This window comes from Uranotaenia lowii, chromosome 2 (assembly GCF_029784155.1).
Source record: "Uranotaenia lowii strain MFRU-FL chromosome 2, ASM2978415v1, whole genome shotgun sequence".
Classification (NCBI taxonomy): Eukaryota; Metazoa; Arthropoda; class Insecta; order Diptera; family Culicidae; genus Uranotaenia; species Uranotaenia lowii.
Window position 1 is genome coordinate 168,087,558 of NC_073692.1, and position 6,351 is coordinate 168,093,908.

General features: G+C 33.5%; 1 protein-coding gene across 8 annotated transcripts in view; it reads left to right on the top strand.

The window, feature by feature from the left end:
• Window positions 1-5,256, top strand: part of LOC129746909 (X-ray repair cross-complementing protein 5) — a 75,122-nt gene extending 69,866 nt beyond the window's left edge. For 7 of the 8 annotated variants that reach the window (XR_008737401.1, XR_008737399.1, XR_008737402.1 and 4 more), the window contains one exon: window positions 5,117-5,256. The gene's annotated coding sequence lies outside the window, so the exon portion shown is untranslated. The remainder of the gene's footprint in view (window positions 1-5,116) is intronic. The other variant, XR_008737398.1, reaches the window with a different exon arrangement.
• The last annotated feature ends 1,095 nt before the right edge of the window (window positions 5,257-6,351 follow it).

Here is a 6,351-nt window from a genome sequence, read left to right on the forward strand (position 1 = left end):
TGTGAGTTAATGTTTGCCGTACGAATCTTCCGTACTATTCTCCTTATATAGGAAAGCAACACCGCAACGCTTTTAGCGATCCCTACGGAACCTCGCATTTCCAGCCACGGGAGGCTTCGAAGTTTGCCCGACGTAGCACGTTGGAAGGGAAACGCACGCCACCAAGCGTTCTCCACCAGCCCGTAGCAAGCCACATCCTACCGGGCCGACGGTATCCATCATCGCCAGACCGTAGCCGGAAGCGTCGCCGAAAGTTCGGACATCATCTAAGGAAGATCCCTTACCTGCTTCAACACCAGTCCAACCGTCTATTTTTGGACACCGAGTAAGCCAGCTCTGCTTTATCGGCATCGAGCGAAACGGTACCGTAAGTACGGCTATGACCAATTAAATGCGCATTTGATTATATGAATATTTTGGGCCCATGATTAGAAACTAATAACCACACACAGTTTGGAAACTTTTACCCCGATACAGTTTCCCATTTGAGAAGCTCCGCCAATTGAGCTCATTCTCAAATCGAAAAACCGCACAACTAGGGAAAGCACAATCAGAGGAACAACCAATTAGGTAGAATTATGTGATCTAAAAATAGATACCCATCTCCCAACACATGTACATAAATAGAAACCACCTACCGATGTAAACTATAAATAAAAAGGCATGCTGTAAATAGTTTTTCGTTCCATCTAAAAATAAATGCACATAATTATTTCGTCCGCCATTTGATGTTAATTTAATTTGTGCAAAGCTTTCCCCGAACAGTTGCGTCTTTTCTGAGAAGGTATTTCACGTGTCCGGTCCGCTTAGTTTGTAGAGTTTACTTTTTGTCTTCAATTTATTTTACTCCGGGTGAACTGCTCGGGAAAACAGTTCCCTCGCTTACGCCTCTATCGCGGGAAGGAAAAACTTGGGAAAGTAAGTTCCACCCATGACGAGAAGCGCAAGTGAGTACCTTTTGAGCGGATAGGATAACGGTTTGCGTCCCAGCTATTCTTTGGGCACGACGGTGCAATTGCTGGTACATTTCCCTAGCATCATCATCCTCCTTTACCTTTCGTATCCCTTTTCGGATCTTGTTTGGACAACCCGCCCTGAGGTCGGGGGTCTAGCCGGGCAATCTACCTCGACGAGTGATCCTCATATGAGGTGGCGCGTAAACCACTTGTTTCATTGAAAGCGGAAGTAATCATTGGAGAAGCTTGATGCGCACGCGCGAAATCGCACGTGTTATAACTTTTAGTTTTGGAGGAGGAGTTTTAAAATGTATCAGTTTTAAGTAAAATCAAACATTGATAACACATTAACTTACAAACCTACATATATGAAAAAATCTGATTCTAATTCTGTTTATCATACTTCATCAAACTTCATTGATAAAAATGATACATGATCTAAAAAGAAAAATCCAACAATATAAAAAAATGGAAAGATATCATCACAAGTATATTTAACATTCCTGCAGAAAGTGAATAAAAAAACTTGATTAAATTTATCATATTTGTTTAAACCTGCAAAACGATTACATGAATGCTTAAACAATAACTAAAAATCAGTTTGGTTTAAAACTTCTTAAATGATAGAAAGTAAAAAAAAACGTAAAACTTCTATAACTTTTTTTGCAGAACTCAAAATAAATTGAAGTCTTGAGGAAAGTTGACAATACATTTAAAACTTATATTTTTAAATTATATATTTTTTATTTGAGTTTGCAGAAGTGCAGAAATTTATCGAATACTTTTTACTTATTTTCAATAGTCATTTCAATAACTAAGCTGATAGAAATATTGCATATTTAGATTCAAGGTACCCAAATTATTCGAATTTACCTTTTGAGTTCATTGCACCTCAGAAAAATGTAAATTTTGTGGCCTTGTGTAAATTATTTTTCTAAAGGAACAAAAAACTCGAAATAAAATTTAGTCTGAAATTGGTTTTTTGAGAATATTTCATATCAGCATAACATTAGTAATGAAACAGACGATTGTTTTAAATACAAAAAAATGGCTCGCCTCAAAATCCGTTCTTATTTAGTTACAATTCCTCTTAAAAACATTATGAAGAGGTAGGGTTTTTGTATTTCAAGTTTTGAGTGTTCCTGTACAAAAGGTTAATAGAATTGCAATTTAGAATCAAAGAAAGTTTAAATTCATAAACGTCGAATAATGTCGTAGATCGAAATATCTCAAGTCAAAAGTTATTTAAGACAAAATTCCGCCGAAGGCAAAAAAAATTTCTAACTTGCTTGTTAACACTTATTTTCAAATACATTTGAGATCAAGTTATTTTTCGTAACTACGTTAAAAATTTACTTGGAAAAAATCTTCATGGGGGGGGGGGTTAAACCCCTAAAACCCCCCCCGTTCGCACGGCCTTGCTTCACTGACAAATATAATGCTACGCTTTTGCGAAATAACTTAAAATTTCATTTCCTGCGTATTTGTATTGTTGAATTGTTGCAGAATATGAATCAAAACGCATAGAATAAAAAACATTTACTTGTAAAAAAAGACTTTTTGCCAGCTTTTTAAAGATTTGGACCACTGTGCGACGGTGATGTCATCCTACCCGGCTCGAGTGGCTTATCCGATGGCAACGTGATACCACGCTACCCGAGAATATTCCGCGACGTGGATACTCGAGGTGAATGCAGCGCAGAGCTGCAGCTGTGATTAAGTACACCTCAATTCCAGACATATAGTTTACAAATCTGGTTAAAAAATCGACTTAAAACCTAAGGGGCATTGAGATAGAAGAAAAAAAAGGACATTTAAAATTTTTTAAAATTTAGACAGATTAATCGACCGAATATTCGGCCAAATATTCGTTTCACCGGTATTCGGTACATCTCTAAACAAAACAAAAGTAAGTTTTTTAAACGTTCACTTGAGAACTGAATGTCACAAGTTAAAGCACGTTAAAGCTTTTACAAAATATAAAATATTGTCAATTCCTCGATCAAATCAATCTCTCAAAAAAATCTAATTTAAAGCTGAAGCTCAAAGCTACACAGAAAAAAATGTTGACTAAAGCTTAGTTCTTTTAGAAATGGGACACTTTCATTTGCTAATAGCTCACTTACTAGTAATCGGAAATTCAAACTTTTGACAGCATTTTGCTGCCTGTGAAAAGTACTTTCAATCCTATTTTTACCAAAATTTAGAATTGACGCGTTTTTGAGATATTTACGATGTAAGAGAAAATGAAAAAAATAGTTTTGCATAGTTTCCTTCAAAATCCGTCATTATTAAATCGATAGCTAACAAAACCGTTCATTCTTCAAAGAGTAACTGTATGTGAGTGTTGGAAAAGTATGCAAACATTGTCGAAAGTGTCTACAAAGTTCAAATCAAGCATTGGAGTGAAGCACATGATCGGCAACTACGGTTAAGGGTCATCAGGGAAGTCAAGTCACATACCAGCATTTTTAATATTGAATAAGCGAAAAACTAAGTGTAGATCGTTGAAATGTCCAAAAAAAATTTCTCTTATTAGCTGAAAGTGTTGACTAGTTATGAGTCATTCAACAACAAGTTTTTTGCTAGTTCCTGTGCTCTTAAGCTGTGTAGCCAGTACCGAGGCTATGAGACAGATGATTTCTGATGAACGACAAAACTTATAAAAACCCCTGTTTAAAAAAAATCCAGCGTTTGAATCTTATACCACTCTTATACCATGTTTGCTCGTGGCAAGATCCCTAGCATATTGAAGAATGTATTTCTGGTTGTTTTATATAAAATTTCATGATTTGCCAAGATTCCACTTTTGTGGAAAAAAAAACAAAAAAAGTCAGAACAAAAATTTTGGTTTTTTTCTGTTTTTAAAGCCCTAAAAGAGTAATCTTGTATGTTCTTTGCAACCTACGATCTATACTAACCGATTATACTTTTAGTTCAATCTAAAAATGGTTTTACTTCGTTATTATTAGATTTTACCAGCAGAAATTTCATTGAAAACGCTTTAAAGGGGCTCAAAAATAATCAAGTTTTGTTAATTTCGAAACAGCTGTATCCACTGAATTGCCCTCAGTTTCTTTGAAAAGAGAAGTATTGGACCGAAAAGTAGCAGAAATTAAAGAAAGAAGAAGCAGCTACCCAAAATACAGATTAGACGAAGTAAAAGTTTGAAAAACTGATCAAAATCATGACCGAAAAAAGTGTGCGCAGGCTAATAGGATGTAAATAGAATAAAGTAAAGAAATTTCTTACAAAAAACGATAAATATTTTTTTTTAAATTTTTTCATGAATTATCATAAAATTTCCTTTATTTCCTTCATAGAAAGTATTCTGATCAAACAAATGGTTTTTGAGATACACGCATTCGCAACTGTCCCATTTCTAAAAGAACTAAGCTTTATTACGTGTCACTGAGAACTGCAACCTTTAAAATAAATCACCTGTAATTAACAAAACCTGTAATTTGAAATTGTTTTCCTTGAAAGTTAACGAAGATTCATTTATTATTACAACAAATGTCCTCTAAAAAAGTTGTACACTAAAAATTAAATGTCACGTAATGATGGTTTCGACCTGTAAAATTACGGTAAATGTCCTGCTCTTTTGTGTTACAGGACATTTGCGTAATTTTACAGGAAATTATTTTTGCTGTGTATTACCACAGAATTTCTACAATTTTCGAAGGGTAAGTAACTATTTTTTGCATTACATTACAAAAATCTATCAGTTCTGTCCAGATCGGCGGAGACTAAAGATAGACCGCCCCAAATATTGTCTTGTAAATGCTTATAGGATTTATAGGATTTCAAAACAATAAATTCTGTTATTTGATAAAGAAGAGATACTGCAATTTTAACCTGTATGGTCAAATTAACACCTTTGGATCAGTTAAGGGTGACGGTTAAAGAACTTCCATTAATTATTTGATCCGTTGTTTTTTTGCAAAATTTGTTCTAATGTGTGTGTCCCAATTTTACTATCCTTTATCCATTTTTACTCCTTAGTTCTCATGGAACTAAGATCATTCGAGAAAAAGTATGTTCAAGGAAAAAACCATTGTTTCGCGTTGGTATTTTTGACACCAAAAAATAAGTTGCTTTATAGACCTGTGTTATCGTATCTTCAGCTATATTTAATGATTTCTTTTCTATATTATTAGGTGGATTATTAACACAAAGCGGATTCGGTTACAAAACATATAGATAAGTATATATTATTAAAAAAAACTTATCAATTTTACTGAAAATGCACAATTTAGAAAAAAAAATGTACACATGTTTATAGAGATAAAGTTAATAAATGGACGTAAATAGTTCTATGTTTTTCTTTGTTTTATCTAGAGTCTAGAGAAATAACTGTTTAGCTTAAGCTGTTAAAATTTTGAATTCAAAAATTTCTATGGCACTTTCTATTCACAAACCATATATCGAAAATCCAAGATCGATTGGACTTCCTATTAAATTTAATGTGCATATTTTTTTATTACAACATTATAGCGCCGATTGTGGTCTAGATTTAAACGACAGATTCGAAATTTATCTAAAAGCCGTCGATCTCCGTCTATAACTCTTTTTATTTTCCTATTTCCCTTTCTATCTTTTTTCCTCTTTAAAAAAAAGTTCTAGACCGGAGTAATTAATTGTTATAAACACAAAACGAGTTTCACTAATAATAATAAAATATTGTCAATACACTAAATCAGTCAGAAAATACAGGAATTTTAAAATGACATCTTTTTCCAGGGTCTTTCGTTCGGAACAGAACTCAGAAAGTCGGCTAAGAATAAATTACCTAAACAATAAATCTAAAATCACGAAAATCAGTTAAAATTTGTTATCTGGGAAATGCATGCAAAAGAATTATGACGATTTGAAAGTCCACTTTGGGTCATATTGACCGGCGTGTTTTTTGGCAATATCCCAGAATAAAGAAAGGAACGCTTGCTAATACAGTGAGCGAAATAAGAATAGCACCACTATATGTTTTGCTTGTTAAAATATGAATGATTGAAAATTACGAAAAAAAATTTCCACAGTTTGTTCTGAATTGCTTAATGGATAGTTCAAGCATAAGTTTACTTTTTTTGGACGTAGCAATTGGCGTTGAGGACCAAAGTCCAAAAATGTGAAAAAGGGGTGCGAAATAAGAATAGCACCATTTGAGTTTTTCATGAAAAACCAGACTATTTTTAAAAATTTACTGTGTAAAAGTAAATAATAATGCTTCTACGAATTATTTGAATAGATAACTGCATATTCGGAGTTTTCCAGAATTACAAAGGTTTTCAAAGGTATTAAAAGGGGATCTTAAGAGATGCTCCTCTAGCGTTAAGGAATTTGATGTTTGAGCTATAAAACTTTATCACATTGCTTGATTTCTTCATTAACATTCATA